Here is a 16,118-nt window from a genome sequence, read left to right as displayed (position 1 = left end):
TCAAGGAAGAGAACTGGGGATGTGATAAAGATACCAGGTAATTCATTTTGTTTGTGAATTCTTCTACCAATCACCTCTCGCTCTCTCTCGAGTTGTCTTAAAAATATGTTAAACTAACTACTAAACCAACTTTACTTATGCTATTTTCCACCTGTAGATTCTTATATAAAACAAATTGTTTTGAGGAAAACAGGTTGCCATTTTAAAGCAGTGTTAGCTGTAGTCCATGACCATGTCTTTGTGAGCTAATAGTAATTCACTTATTGTTATTATTTATCACTTATTAATATAACTTAACTGTTATATTAAGTTGTAAGTATAAGGAGTTCTGTTTTGTTTCCAACATGATCTGGCAGTGTAAGTTGTGTGCAGCTTCCTTCACCCCCAGAATACAGTTATTTAGACACTACAGGCTGCAGCACAGCCACTATTCCCGAATCAGCCCTCTTCCATGCCTCTACACTGATTGCATTTGTACATTTCAGACACTTAATACACTGAGTATTAATTTGTCAAGATATCGTACAGCACAACTTAGCAGTTGTGCAGAGCAGAGTCAAAGGCCTGTGTTATTTAAATGCCCTTTATGCACATTTCAGCAACCCTTTTCTGAAACAGGCCTTTTCAGTCATCTCAGAAAGCATTTGAAAAATCATGAAACAGTGACATGCCCATATAAGGATTGTAGGTATAGCACAAATGTGTACTCTTCATTCAATTCCCATAAAAGTAGAGCACACCAAGCAAGTCTTGCAACAGACTTTCAAAGTGATATTGTCAGTGAGGATCCCCATAATCTCCAAGCCAGTATTTCTGAAGTAGCTAGTGACTTGCATGAAGAATGCCCAGGCCAGAGCACGGAAGTGGGGAATGATGATCAGTGTGACACTGACAGTCTAAGAAATCAACTTAAAAAAATGTGTCTTCCTTATTCCTAAAGATGCAGGCTATCCTCTATGTCTCAAACACGGCTACTCAAGAAATAGTAGAACACTTGAATCAGATCTTCTCCTTATCTGAGCCGTTGATCAAAGAGGCAGTTAGTGACATATTGCAGAGAAACGGTCACAGTATTGCAGAACCTACACTGAGTGAAGTTGTTGCCACTGTCATGGACTGCAATGTTCTGTCTACATCAACCTCTAAAGGTGCTGAGTTGAGTTCAACCAAGCGCAGAAAAACCTTTATTGAGTGCAACTACCCTTGTGTAATACCAGTGGAGTATCAGCTGTATCAACCTGGACATACCAGCATGTATGTTCCTATCCTTTCAATGATTCAAGAGTTGTTTAAAAACACAGACATTCTTAAGAAGATTACTGAACCAAATACTGCATCTGGTCAATATGCATCATGCTCTGATGGCTCTCATTTCCTTGAAAATGACTTACTGTCAACAGGGGATCTCATCCTACCACTCCAGCTATATATTGATGAGCTTGAAATTGCCAATCCACTTGGCACATCACGCAAAATTCACAAACTTTGCGCTGTATATTGGGTCCTCGCTAATGTACCACCAAAATACCGATCAGCATTACATGCTATACAGCTAGCAATACTGGTAAAAGTGACAGACCTCCGTAAGTATGGATATGCAGCTGTACTTGCTCCATTGCTGCGTGATGTTCGTACTCTGGAACGAGACGGTGTCTTCATTGAAAGAGTTGGCCAGAATGCCAGAGGCACCATCTTTTGTGTTTCTGCTGACAATTTGGCTGCTCATGGATTAGGTGGCTTTGTAGAGTCATTTAGAGCAGGCCATGTTTGCAGATTCTGTATGGGCTCAATTGAACAGTTTCAAGTAATTGAAGTCAGAGAGAGAAGGTTTCCTCAGAGAACCGAAGCCAGCTATGACCTACATGTACAAACCGTTCAAGAAAGTGACACTTTGAGCAGCCACTTTGGTGTTAAAGGTGGCTGTGTTTTACGTGAGTCCCTGAATTACTTCCACACAATCACGGGGTTTCCTCCAGATATACTCCATGATCTTCTGGAAGGTATTGTTCCCATGGAGCTTTCTCTTTGTGTTAAAGAGATGATCCGGCTGAAGTACTTCACTTTGGAGTATTTGAATCACAAGATTACATCATTGCCATATCAGCACACCGATAAAGTGGATAGACCTCAGCCCCTTCACAAAATGTTTCTCTCTCAAGGAACGATTGGAGGTAATGGACATGAAAATGCCACTCTGCTCCAACTTCTTCCATTGCTTGTTGGTAGTGTAGTACCAGAGGGTGATAAGGTATGGGCAGTTTTGATGGAGCTGAAAGAGGTGGTAGAGTTAGCATTGTGCCCATCATTTACTAATGAAACCTTAGACTATTTTGTGTGCAAAATCGATGATCATAGACAGGCACTGCTAGAGGTTTTCCCTGAGGTTAGGCTCCATCCTAAACATCACTACGTGGAGCATTATACTGCTCTAGTTAAGTGCTTTGGGCCCCTGCTGCACGTTTGGACCATGCGGTTTGAGGCCAAGCAAACCTTTTTTACAAAAGAGTGGTGCGTGACACTCAAAACTTCAAAAATATTTTGAAGACAATGGCAGTCAGACACCAACACATGATGGCATATCATCTTGCTGCGCCATCATTTTTCAAGCCAAAAACTCAGGCATCCGGGGTTGACTCTGTTCTGGTTTCAGCTCTACCAGAGGTTGCTCAAGCACACATTAGAGAACAAACAACTAGTGACACAATCTACAAGACATCAAAGGTGACCATTGATGGCAGACTATGTCTGTGGAATGTTTCTGTCTGTAGGAGTCAGTAGTGGACTGTCTAAATTTAGCAAAATAAAACAGATCTACCTTGTGAAATCACAATGTATCTTTTCTGTGTTGTGACTATGAGTCCTAGTATGTTGAACATCTGTGGTCCTATGAGCTGTCAACTGCTGACACAAGCCTGTCAATCCACCTGCAGTCTGATCTCAACGATACAGTCCCTCTCTCGGCATACAAGATAGACGACTCGCTGCTGCTGACCCCCAAGCGGTTCATTCAAGTGAGACAGAACTGAGTTCAGGTAATAATGAATGGTTCTTTTATTTATCAGTTATTGTGTTTGTATTCACTCTCTGTATAATTGAGCAATTAATATATTCTATATCGTACCTTTTAACATCCTGATTTTGTCTTTTCATTAGTACAATGGCAGCTGCACCTCCCCAACAACCAATGCTTATTCGTGTTGTTGAGACAGACCGGGCTAGAAAATTAAAACTCAGCTCACGGCCAGCCTCTGTTGATGCACTGATCAAGATTATAAAAGAACAGCTGGAAATCAACCTTGACTTCAGTTTGCTTTATGAAGATCCAGACTTTGACGGGAAACTTACTTCCCTTGCAGACATTGAGGAATTGCCAGAAAAAGCTGTTGTGCACATCTCACTTTCAGAAGACTCCAGCTCTACTGCATCTACTGATCTACTTTCAGATGTGTCATCTCCAGAACGTCTCAGTAGGTGGCCTCAAGGTCCTTTTCCAGTTCCCACATTTGCATTTGATGTTGAACTGAAACTTCAACATGGAAATGCCGAATATGAGAGGAGCAACAGACACCTTAAGCTGACTAGAGACCTCAAGCACGACATTTTAGAAAAGCTTGCATCTACTATGTATAGTTTTAAGGCTTACCCAAGTGATAAAGAGATTGCAAAAGCTGCTGAGGCTCTTGTAGCCAAACATCCCTGCTTGAAGGAAGCAGGATCTGAGACTGGCTGGAATAGATGGAAAAATAGCATCAAGTTTAAGATGGGCAATTATAGGACCAAGATGAGACGGGCTGGATGTCAGGAGGTCACTGTTAATGCTGGAAAAAGAAGTAGAAGTAATCCTGATAATGAACCTTCACATTCCAACATTAAAAGACCCAAGCGAGCAGAAGTCAACTTCCTACCAAACTTTCCCCAAGGAAAGGATCCTTCAAGCCTTGACCAGTTGAGGCAAGCAATTGTTGAATAAGTCAAGAAGGCTGAGAAGAACCTGCCCCTCATTAGAAAGTTGATGGAGACCACATTTCCCGTGCGCAGACAAACCATAGTGATGTCCTGCCCACCAGTGAAGGAGCTCTTGGACCTCTGGCCTGCTCTAAAAATGGAGTCTGAGGTAATATGGATCAGCTCTCTTTAAAATGAAAATTGTAATTCTTACTCATGTGGCAGCTTTTTGCTGCTTTATAAAGGTGTGCAAGATTCTTCAAATTGAACTGTATTGTCCTTCTGCTGTAGTTGTATACAGAGTTTCAGCGGATTACAAATCAGAACCTGCCCAATACATTCTATGCTGAAGGCATCAAAAACTGGGAAGACAGCAGATGCCCTGGCTGAAATTCTAAGAATTCACGATGAACAGGTAATAATAGATTGTTACACATTTCATAGGTTGAACCAGTGGAACATTGGACAGGTTCAATGATTTAAATGAGCTTTTTGAATTTTGCTATTAGTCCACTTTGTGTTTGCTATTTGTCTGACTGTATTAAAGATGTGAACAGGTTATTTGTGGACATATGTTCTGATTTGACTGTTGTTGTTGTTGTTCAGTAAACTCACCAGTATATACAATTCTGTTTTTATCTGGCAATAGGAAATCCATGACATCCACACCAAGCGCACTACCGTTCTCCACGCCCTTCCTGTCTATCTGCGTGAGGATGTCTCTGGATTTTTCAGAACCTGCACTGTGAGTGTCCTTAAGTATCTAACAGATATAACAGATATAAACAGTGCATCAAAGTACAAACATGTATTTTGATGCACTGTTTGGACTTACCTTTGTTTAGTCTACCCATACGGTTTCCATGTATGGTCTTTTCTGTCTCCTCACTACGAATGAACTGAATTGGTGTTTTGTTGAAAGTGATAAGATGTTTAGTAAAACATTTTCCTGTGTATTTCCTTTAGCTTAGTTTCAGTCTATCTCACACCACTTGATTCTCTGGTGAATTAGCTGATGTATGTGTGCAGAACATGGATCTTCTGTTTTTCACCTCTTACAGTGAGACCCAGGTCTCCCTTGTAAAAGAGGTATTGGATCTCAACGGGAGTTGGTAAAATGAGAAATTATATGTCGTCTGTTGTATTTCTTGGGTTAGATTGTGATTAGTATCTCTTTTTCATTCATTCAGGACGAATCTGATGAGTTGGAGCTTGATGGTGTTGAAGTGGCCCTCTTCACTGTCATCAGTGACCATGACACGACAAGTCCAGTTCATTACCAACCTGTGAAAATTTCTGTCGTCATTGAGAGGGATGCCGTGGTCAGTCTCCCCAGATTTGGTGTAGCCTTCCTGGTAATGTTTGGACTGATCTATGCACTTCACCTCAGCTACCCCAAAGCCCTGACCAACACTTTAGAATTTACTCAAAAGATTTTACTTGGTCTAGAAAGTGGTAAACTGTCACCCAGGTTACAGACCCTCAAGAATGACTTGGTTATGTAGAAACTCATCTGAAAGAAGGATGCAGGGTGAAGCATTATAAAAGGCTAGTTCAAAGTGCTCTCCTTTTATCTAACTAATGCCTCAAAACGTTATTGCATTACTCTACAGGTGTTCAGCCAATAGGTCCAAACTATACAACGTGCCTTTGTTCTCATTAACATAATGCAAAGCAACACTAATGTTTTGTATGTTTTAATGTTTTTCGTAATACTATTTCTAAAACATTGTGGGCTGCGCAAGATGACCTTAATTTCACTGTTTGATACTGGTTAATGTAAAACAAATAGCATTGTAATTCACTCAAATTTCTGCCCTGTTGCCTTATTCAGATATTAGCCAGAGAGCCAAAAGCACATTTTGATATTATTTATTATTATTTGGCATTATTTTTTATTACTCTGACAGTTTTCCTGACTAAACAATTTTTGGTCTACTTATTTTAATTTATAGAAGTTTTTGTTAATTATTTTTAATTAATTAATTAATTTAAAAATTTTTTTTATTTAATTTCAACATAATGTGCTAAAAGGGAGCAGGCAAGATACTGTTCAATGGCAGATGTTTATGACTTTTTCATATTAAGTTACCAATACTCACTGTAATTGAGGCAATCAATTGCCTCAAAAATGTTAAGTTTTGGGTCACATGTTTTTAAGTATCAAGTAGTCAACATATTTGACTAACGTGTACTTAAAATAATGACAACACAAACTAATAAACATTTGAGTTTTGTTAACATAAAATTTGAATGTGCTCCTCCAAAAGAAACTTCCTAAGCCTCTTTAGGAAGTATATGCATTGACAAGCCTTCATGGCCACAATGTGTGTGTGAAGACTTAAGGCAAGATCCTCAATAATGTTCACACCAAGGAACTTGAAACGGCTGAACCTTTCAACCTTAGCACAACTGATGTGGATGGACTAGTGTCCTGTTGTTTTCTGTAGTCTACTATCATTTCCTTTGTTTTGCTGATAGTGAAAGAGAGGTTATTGTCCTGGCAAAAGTTGTTTAGTGCCTCCAGCTCTTCTGTAGGCTGTCTTATTATCGTCTTTGATAAGGTCTATGATGGTCATCTCATCTGCAAATTTAATGATATCATTGGAGGTGTGCTTAGAAACTCAGTAGTGTGGAATCCACTACATAAGGATGCCCATAGATTTTTTTTTGTCTTGCTTGGATAGTGGAACAGTGAAGATTAGACAGGTAAGTGGGGGGGGAGGGGAGAGATCTGCAACATAGGGCAGCGGGTCAGATTGAAACCCAGGCCACCTCATTTTAGGCATGTGCCATTTGCTGAACTTGTGAGCTAAACTGGCATCCCATCCGTACCTATAGTAGTGTAGACATGGTAATATCAAATTTAGTGAAACAAATGTCACAATTAAATGTTTTTAAAAATTAATAATTTGGAGGCCAGACATGACTAAAAATACTACAATTAGGCATTGAGCTCAAACAAATGTCTAATGCCAACTAATTATTTTAGTTTTTAGTCTTAAATCTAATATTAAGAAAATATATATCTTTGTATGCTAACTTAGCTGTCCTTTTGAGATAATCTCTAGATCAGGAGAGAGCCTTGCTTGTCCTTTGCCCAAAAACGATAGACAAAAACTGTAATTTAAAGAGTGTGGCATCATCATCATCTACAATAGGTTTTTTTTGTTTAGTTTTTTTGTGTAATTGCATACTTCTCCGTTGTGCGCTTCAACACACTATCTAGAAATTAAAAAACATAAGCCTTCCTACACTTCTCATTGTGTTGATCACATTGTCAAAAACACCCCAGTGAGCAAAGAGGAGAAAAAGAGATTTGTTTCAACAGAGCTCAGAGTACCTCATTATGTGGTGCATAGAGGGAGATTTGAACTGCATTACTAATACTCAGTTTACTGTATATTATATGTACTTCCACATGATTCTGCCCACAGGATGTAAACTCAGTGGGAAGAAAAGCCACCAAATATGCAGACCAAATTAAAGCAAACATTTTTTTTTGAAAGGGAGTTGTGCTTTGATGTCTCTGCATTTATCCATGACCATTTTACACATAGCCCCAGACCATTAAAAGACTGAGCATTTCTTGCCCTCAATTAACCACACTGAATAATTTAAATCATGCTGAATTCTGCAAGACCAGATTTGCTCATGAGGAGATGGATAACACTAAGGAATTTGGGAGTGTAATCAATAAAGTATAGAGTGTATAATTATAATTTGGTACCTTTGATCTCATTTAGACACAGATATGTGCCCATTTTCAAAGTAGATATAGCCAGTAATGTGAGTGAACATTGCTGCAAGAAACTTCTGGCAGAGACATGGCTCTAGCTAGAATTATTGTGGTAGACATATGAAAGACTTAAATGTTCAAGTTTATACTGAGATCCATTTATAATTACTACTTCTAGTTTTTTTCTTATTTCTCTTTTTATTTCATTATTTTATTTTTATTTATTTTATTTTAACTAGGCCTTCACCAGAAAATCCATCTAAGTCCAAAGAGAAGCATAGCACTATCTGAGGAGACAGCAATGGGAGCATGTCCTGTGAAAATGGGTGCAATTAGTGTCCCTGTGCTAGTACAGCTGCGGGACAGCAACATTATTCAAAGCTGCCCCCCAAGGTCTGAAAACTGCAAATCTAAAAAAAGACAGTGGAGAGTATTAACCACCACAATTATTGCACAAAAAGAACCACATTGTGATAAACAGGTGCAAAAGTATTTGTTGGGGCCATTATCCTTCAGCAGCTTGCCTCTTCTCTTTGTGAAGAGAACAAGCTCAGCAGGAGGTTCTAGATAAAGTTGTTACATCTCAAGTGACAGAAAGGAAATGAATACAATGAACTGTGAAGCACAGCTTGAAATGAGGTTGATATGAGCTTGAAAAAGTCTCCAAGTGTCATAGTCAGATTTTATTTTTTTTTGTTGATGTGTTTTTCTCTGTCTTTTCTTTCTGTTTTATATAATTTAATTTAAATATTTTCCAATATTTAATTGCAATTTAAATTTATTAATTGTCTGTTTGTTATTATTATTAGTAGTAGTAGTATTAAAATACACAGCCATTTATTAATTTTACATTATCTTGAACCGGGATCTTTAACCTAAGGGTGTTATAGATGATTTTCAAGAAATCAAAACTTAATTGTTACAAGTAGCAGGTGACACCAGCAGTTCATCTTTTATACTGCTGTAGAGATTGATTTGACCTTTCAGCAGAAGCCTGATAGAAGATCAACAAAAATCTCTGCAAATTTCAGAAAAAAAACAAAAGAACATCTTCCCTGTTGCCTCAATCAAGCGTGCTGCTGCTCTGTTTTGCATCAAAGACCTTTTTCTGATCTTGTGAGTTGCAGACTGCTGTATTATTGTTGCTTTTAGTTTCATGTGGATTCTAAAATCTCACTGGAAATTGTGCCTTTGTTGAAGTCAGTTGTGAAGCCTTTGTAAGTTTTGGGGAGTTATTAAAACACAGTACAGGCTTGTTTTACGTAAAGATCAAGGTGGGTGTTTACGTTTTTTTCTGACTAGTTTTGAGATGACTTGTAGAATGGAGCAAAAGATTTAACTTAGACAGTGCAAAAGAATAGTAAACATGACACTGATGGCGTAGCAGGCTTGACTGACTTGATGAGACTATACCTTGGGTGAGCTAATAATTTTTCACTTGCAAGTGCATCGTATCTCAGTAGGACAGCAATAGAGATGCAGTGCCTCTTGTGTGACAATTTGCACACATCAAATACTACTGGGAACATTTTTTTTTCCAGACAGGGATGTAACAAGGTAAACATGGCAGTGACTATTGTTGTTGCAATAAGCACATAGTTTAGATTCACAACAGATTAAGCTGTGTGGCTGCAGACACAAAAACGCTAGTGTACTTTTTTATTACCTTGCTGCATCCACAATGCTCCCTATTTATCCAGATTGTTCCTTTTTGCAGCCACCGATTGTTTGGTTTTGGCAAAGGCATGCTGTTAATTCTTTGTCTTCACTATGGATCTGCTTATCTGGTCCATGAATCCCACTACTGCTTGTCTACTTGATGTGCGTCCTCTCTTCCCAAGAACTTTTTCCTTTTTTCATATTTTCAGAGCTTCCCTTAATCAGCTAATTAATAGGGCTTTTTCAAACAAAATAAAAACAAAGTGTGTGGTAGTCAGGTATATTCAGATTATGTTTACAGATACGCCTACTCAATATTGCTGCTTTCAGCCAGGCAGACAACTGTCAGTTCACAGTTGGCTGTTGGCTTAGGGCGTATCTACTTTCCCCTATAAACACAATCCTTTCGAGTTATCACAGGGAGGCAATGTGGGTGGACGTGTAAGGTGAGAGTTCCCAGGCTCACTAACCAAAACTCCCCAAATTTACTCAAATTATTACTCTGACAGCATTTCACACTAATGGAGGGGGAAACTGGTTGTAAACAGAGAGGCAAGACACTAGTGATGGGATTTCCCGGCTCTTTTTAGAGAACAGGCTCACTAAATAGAGCCAGCTCTTTCGGCTCTGAACCGGCTCTTCAGGTTGTTTTGTTGCTTTCATTAATTTATTATTAACAATAATATAAAATTATGCACAAAAGGAATTACTAATGTAAAAAAAAAGTGATTTTATTTATATATGTTTATATATAAATATATGCGGTGGCCCCTAGAGACAAAGCACGTACAAATTCCAAAACACGAACAAACTCCAAAACACATTTCTAGCTTTAAATGATCTTCCAAAACAGAGCTACCTAGATCACTTAAATTACACAATTGAAAGCATGTGTGTATGGTTTGTGTATTTATAGACAAGCACTCATATATATTCAAATAATTAAAAAAAATGTTCATTTACCTGTTACTACCACACACCACAGCTGGTCCTTGGTACTTGCTGGCTTGTGTAGCCACTAGGTAACAAAACCTCAACACTGCACTCTAGCATCCTGGAGCACTTCTGTTGTGTTTTATACGTGCTTCTGAGTTTTTACGTGTTTTGGAGTTTGTACGTGCTTTGTCTCTAAGGGCCACCATAAATATACTTTATTTATTCACTCCACATAAAATGTAATAAATAAATCATATAATACAAAAAACAACTATTTACATTTCAACTTTTAACTATTTAAATTTTCAGCTTTTTCCTTTTAAACAAATTTAAAGTGAAACAACACAAAACACTGCAAACCACAACACAATTAAATATAAATTAAAATATTAAAACAAAAAGAAGATGCACATTCTCTGTCATATGGGCCTGTATGATTTCTGAATCCTTTATCATCTGGAACTGAAAATAGTGGATGATTACTATACCTTTCTAATGTGATGTTGTTGTCCCTCGCTCTCTTTCTCTCTGGCTCTGTTCCTGTGCTACTGGGAGTGTAACTAACGCCCCTCCCCCCTCTGCCCAGCGCAAAGTACAGGCCGCGCGTGCGGAGTTTAGCGGAAAAAAGGGCGAGAGAGAGGGTGAGAGAAAGAAAGAAAAAAAAAACAACTCACGGCTCCCAATAAGGAGCCGGCTCGCGTCGTTCACTTCAAAGATTCGGCTCTTAAGAGCCATTTCGTTCGCGAACGACCCATCACTAGTTTGCTATTATTCACACACACACGCACAACAGCAGCCCCTCTCGCTCAGTTTTTGCATTTGCCCTTGCTCGCAGTGTGTTGCTTGCGCTCTCAACATTTCTGCCCGTGCGCGCTCAACTCTTTCTCTACACCGTTATATTTGTGCCACAAAACCAGCCAATCACAGACTTGGATGCAAAAAAATCTGATTGGCTGTTTTGGTCTCCAATCAGCTCGAAATGACAAAATGCAATATCCCAGAATCCATTTCGTCCAAAACTCAAACGAGGCAGTTGCGGAGAAACACGGTGTGGCGGAGTTTGAAATATTACTCTTTCTGGGTCACAAAATAAACTTTTAAGATATTTTCATGTCAGAATGGTGCTGTGTAAACTTCAAATATCTGCTCAATTTATCAAGACATCACATATTTGCATAAGTGCTCTAATGTTTTCGGAGATGCCTGTTACCCACCAGCTGACCGGGTGGGCACTCGGGTTAAACATAATATATAAGGCTGAACTGACAAAAAAATCACCGACTACACCACCAGGTATTATAGGAAAACCATAAAGCCTTTGAACTAAAACAAACACTGTTGTGACAGTGATGTACACTGTCTTGTTGGTATATATGTATGATTTGTATCACCTAATGTTTTCCTCTCACCACATATCAAAACCGATATCATGAGCAGCATTTACAGCTGTGGCTCCAGCAAATATCAGCTGATACTAGAAAGTAATATTAAAAAACAGCTGATCAAGCTGCTGTTGTTTAGCGCATCCGCTGGTTTCCTCTTTCTGGCGTAAAGTGGGCGATAAACAAACGAGAGACGATCAGCTGATCATTGATCAGTTTCATGATTGAAGTAGCAACAGGGGAGGGAGGGAGAATGAGGGGAGAAGAGGCAGCTGTGCAGCAAAGACAGAATAACTTCAGCTTTGTGTCTTTTTTTTCATCGTTGCTGAAGTTTGGGACAAATCGCGTTCCTTTTCCCCTCAATACGGATGTGTTGTAATTGTTCCAGCCCAGAGTTGATCATGACCAATTGGCTAATCCACCACCTTTCATTGTTTATACCGTTACAAAAACAAACAAACATAAACATGAAAAATCACCATCGGCCCACCGGGCAAATGTCCGGTATGCCCAAAGGCCAGTCCAGCTATGCGGTCAGCTGGTGGGTAACAGGCATCTCCGAAAACGTTACAGCACTTTTGCAAATATCTTGATAAATCGAGCAGATATTTGAAGTTTACACAGCACCATTCTGACATGAAAATATCTTAAAAGTTTATTTTGTGACCCCGACAGAGTAATATTTCAAACTCCGCCACACCGTGTTTTTCCGCAACTGCCTCGTTTGAGTTTTGGACGAAATGGATTCTGGGATATTGCATTTCGTCATTTCGAGCTGATTGGAGATCAAAACAGCCAATCAGATTTTTTTTGCATCCAAGTCTGTGATTGGCTGGTTTTGTGGCACAAATATAATGGTGTAGAGAAAGAGTTGAGCGCGCACGGGCAGAAATGTTGAGAGTGCAAGCAACACACTGCGAGCAAGCGCAAATGCAAAAACTGAGTGAGAGGGGCTGCTGTTGTGCGTGTGTGTGAATAATAGCAAACACTGAAATACATTTTCTGCACGCAGCAATGAATTCTGTTCACTCAAATTCAGCTTTTCTTCGCTCAAAATAAATTTCTCCTCAAAATGCAACACTTGCGCCTGCAATTTCTTTTTATGTGCGCTCAGAATAGTGGCACAAAAATAACGCCATACAAGTCACCGTTGTGTTTGCGCTGAGCAGAGATGGCAAACAGAGCCTTGCGTTAGCGCTGAGCTGAGGGGGCGGGGCAGTAGTTACACTCGCAACAGCAGTAGCACACAACAAGAGCAGGAGGGAGAGGGAAAGAAAGAGAGCCTGGAGCAACAACAAGAGACAACACCATCACATTGGAAAGGTACAGTAAAGAAAATGAGTGACACCAAGAAAAGAAGCAAAGTCTGGAACCATTTCAATCTCATTGACAAAACAAAGGCAGAGTGTAGAGTCTACAAGAAAAGGATATCATATAGAGCCGGCTCCACAAACAACATGCACAGGCACCTAAGAACTGTCCAGTCATCTGTGCAATGGGAAGATAAAACGCAGTCAGTTGAGTGTGATATTAATATTTCTAAATGCCAACCTTTCCCTTAATTAAAGATCTGGGCATTCTTTTTTTCCCTTTTTTTCCCATATTTTAATTTATATTTTATTGTGTTGTGGTTTGCAGTGTTTTGTGTTGTTTCACTTTAAATTTGTTTAAAAGGAAAAAGCTGAAAATTTAAGTAGTTAAAAGTTGTAATGTATGAAATGTAAATAGTTGGTTTCTGTATTTTATAATTTATTTATTACATTTTATGTGGAGTGAATAAATAAAAGTATATTTACAGTGGCCCCTAGAGACAGAGCATGTACACACTCCAAAACACATACAAACTCCGGAGCACGTACAAACTCCAAAACACAACGGATGTGGTCCAGGATGCTAGGGGCCATGTTGAGCTTTTGTTACCCAGTGGCTACACAAGCCAGGAAGTACCAACAATCGGATTGGGTGTGTGGTAGTAACAGGTAAATAAAGTTGTTTTTTTTAAAAATATATTTATATATTAGTGTTTGGGTATTAATACAAAAACAATAGACATATGAATTTGATTGTGTAATTTAAGTGATCTAGGTAGCTCTGTTTTGGAAGTTCAGTTAACGCTAGAAATGTGTTTTGGAGTTTGTCCGTGTTTCGTCTCTAGGCGCCCCCATAAATATTTATATATAAACATACATAAAGAAAACCACGTTTTTTTACATTACTAATTCCTTTTGTGCATAATTTTATATTGTTGTTGATAATTAATTAATTAAAGCAACAAAACCCAAAGAGCCGGCTCTTTTTAGTGAGCCGAGCCGAAAGAGCCGGTTCTCTAAAAAGAGCCGGAAATCCTATCACTAGTGGATGATTACTATACCTTTTCTAATGTGATGTTGTTGTCCCTGGCTCTCTTTCTCTCTCTCTCCCTCCTGCTCTGTTCCTGTTCTACTGTGAGTGAAACTACTGCCCCTCCCCCCTCTGCCCAGCGCAAAACACAAGGCTCGTGTGCAGAGTGAAGCGGAAAAAAAGTGCGAGAGAGTGAGAGAAAGAAAAAAAAACCCCACAGCTCGCGATAAGGAGCCGGCTTGCGTCGTTCACGTCAAGGAGCCGGCTTGCATCGTTCACGTCAAAGATCCGGCTCTAAGAGCCATTTCGTACAGTGGCCCTGAGAGGCCAAACAGACTGCAACTTCAGAAAACACTTGCAAAAAGAAAAATGCTGCAAAAAGAAAAATGCTGCAAAAGAAAAATGCTACAAAAAGAAAAACACTTGCAAAAAGAAAAATGCTGCAAAAAGAAAAATGCTGCAAAAAGAAAAACACTTGCAAAAAGAAAAATGCTGCAAAAAGAAAAACACTGCAAAAAGAAAAATGCTGCAAAAAGAAAAACACTTGCAAAAAGAAAAATGCTGCAAAAACAAAAACACTTGCAAAAAGAAAAATGCTGCAAAAAGAAAAACACTTGCAAAAAGAAAAATGCTGCAAAAAGAAAAATGCTGCAAAAAGAAAAATGCTGCAAAAAGAAAAACACTTGCAAAAAGAAAAATGCTGCAAAAAGAAAAACGCTGCAAAAAGAAAAACACTTGCAAAAAGAAAAATGCTGCAAAAAGAAAAACGCTGCAAAAAGAAAAACGCTGCAAAAGCACACAAAGCACAACAGAAATAGGAAAAAAGACAACGGAAATGTTTCTGGGGAGACAATAACCGGACGGACCAGTTGCACGAACCAAAACATGTATATATGGCTGTATCCCAATTCAGGGTCTGCAGCCTTAAAGTACGCAGCCTTAACGGTCCTCAAGGGCCGCGTACTCAAAGACCTCTGAGGCCGGAAGTGCGAGGCTTGTAGGCTTGTGAAATGGGGCGGTCTAGCCTCCGTCGCGCTGCCCAGGTTGCCTAGCAACCATGATACTAACAGCTGGAAACGTTTCATACAGCTTTGTTTGACAGAAATGAAGTAGAACATATTTTGTACATTTGTTTCTACATGAGCTTTGTGTGATTTGATAAGTATCTGAGGCTGAGACCACAGGACTGTAAAACATGATTTTTGGGCTTCATTTCTGTACTGAACAGTCATTTAAGATTAGCTAGTAAATAACAATTAGCTAATTTTGTTCATGAGACTAAAGTCATCTCACTTTGGTAATGTAAATATAATATGGCCAATATTTTATTAATCATTATTAGTTATTACAGCAATGAACATGAACTCTGTGCCAAACACTGAGCTTCAATAAAGATTCAAGTTGCATTTCTTTATATTTCCTTTAAAGAACCGCTGATCTGTACCATAAGTCATCCTTGCGGGGGTTGTCGGAACTATATGCGCAGTCACACTAAGGACAGATGTGCTCAGAGGCATGCCCCGTAACGTGTATGGAGCGGTCTGTCGCGGCAGGAATAAGTTGTACAAAGTCCATGTAAGTTACGATAATACTTTGATAAGTATGATAAGTGTGTTTCTAATGTAAGGTATGTTGCTGCGTTTGTATTGTGAGCTATCTGAAAACCTTTTATTCTTTACTTACGTTGCTTACATCCATGTGGTATTTTTTAGCTAGACATGTGTGTCATGCAAGCTAGCAGCACCCCATGAGAAACGGGCCGAAGTGTTTAAGTGTTTAAGTGTTTACCGGAGTTTGCACCCTTGGCAAGCGGACTGAGGTATGTGATGAGAGGTGATCTGTTGTTATATTTTATTTAACCGAACTGTGTAACCCCTTGATGCTGTTTGAAGTAACCCCTTTTGTTTTATTTAATCTGTGTGTACTGTATATCTCAGAATTACTTGTTTGAACTTACCTGAATTAACTTAAGCTCATTGTTGTTATTACTCATTGTTATAGTTCAAAAGGACTGTACGGTTATCAATTTTTTCTTATTTTATAGTTTTCACGGTGCTCAATGTCCAGAAAATGAGCCGTATGTGGTGAGGAAATAAATGGCTGCACCCGTTAGAGAC

The 16,118-nt window shown here is 39.0% G+C and overlaps 1 pseudogene across 1 annotated transcript; it reads left to right on the top strand.

Moving 5' to 3' along the window:
* The first annotated feature begins 2,885 nt into the window (after nucleotides 1-2,885).
* Nucleotides 2,886-6,537, top strand: LOC148102145 (uncharacterized; annotated as a pseudogene). Its single transcript, XR_015719288.1, has 5 exons — nucleotides 2,886-3,032; nucleotides 3,154-4,114; nucleotides 4,237-4,360; nucleotides 4,595-4,690; nucleotides 5,136-6,537. The product of XR_015719288.1 is annotated as an uncharacterized LOC148102145 (transcript).
* Nucleotides 6,538-16,118: the final 9,581 nt, after the last annotated feature.

This window comes from Neolamprologus brichardi, chromosome 7, assembly GCF_056152115.1.
Source record: "Neolamprologus brichardi isolate AB-2024 chromosome 7, ASM5615211v1, whole genome shotgun sequence".
Taxonomy (NCBI): Eukaryota; Metazoa; Chordata; class Actinopteri; order Cichliformes; family Cichlidae; genus Neolamprologus; species Neolamprologus brichardi.
This window is presented reverse-complemented; position numbering and strand designations above follow the sequence as displayed.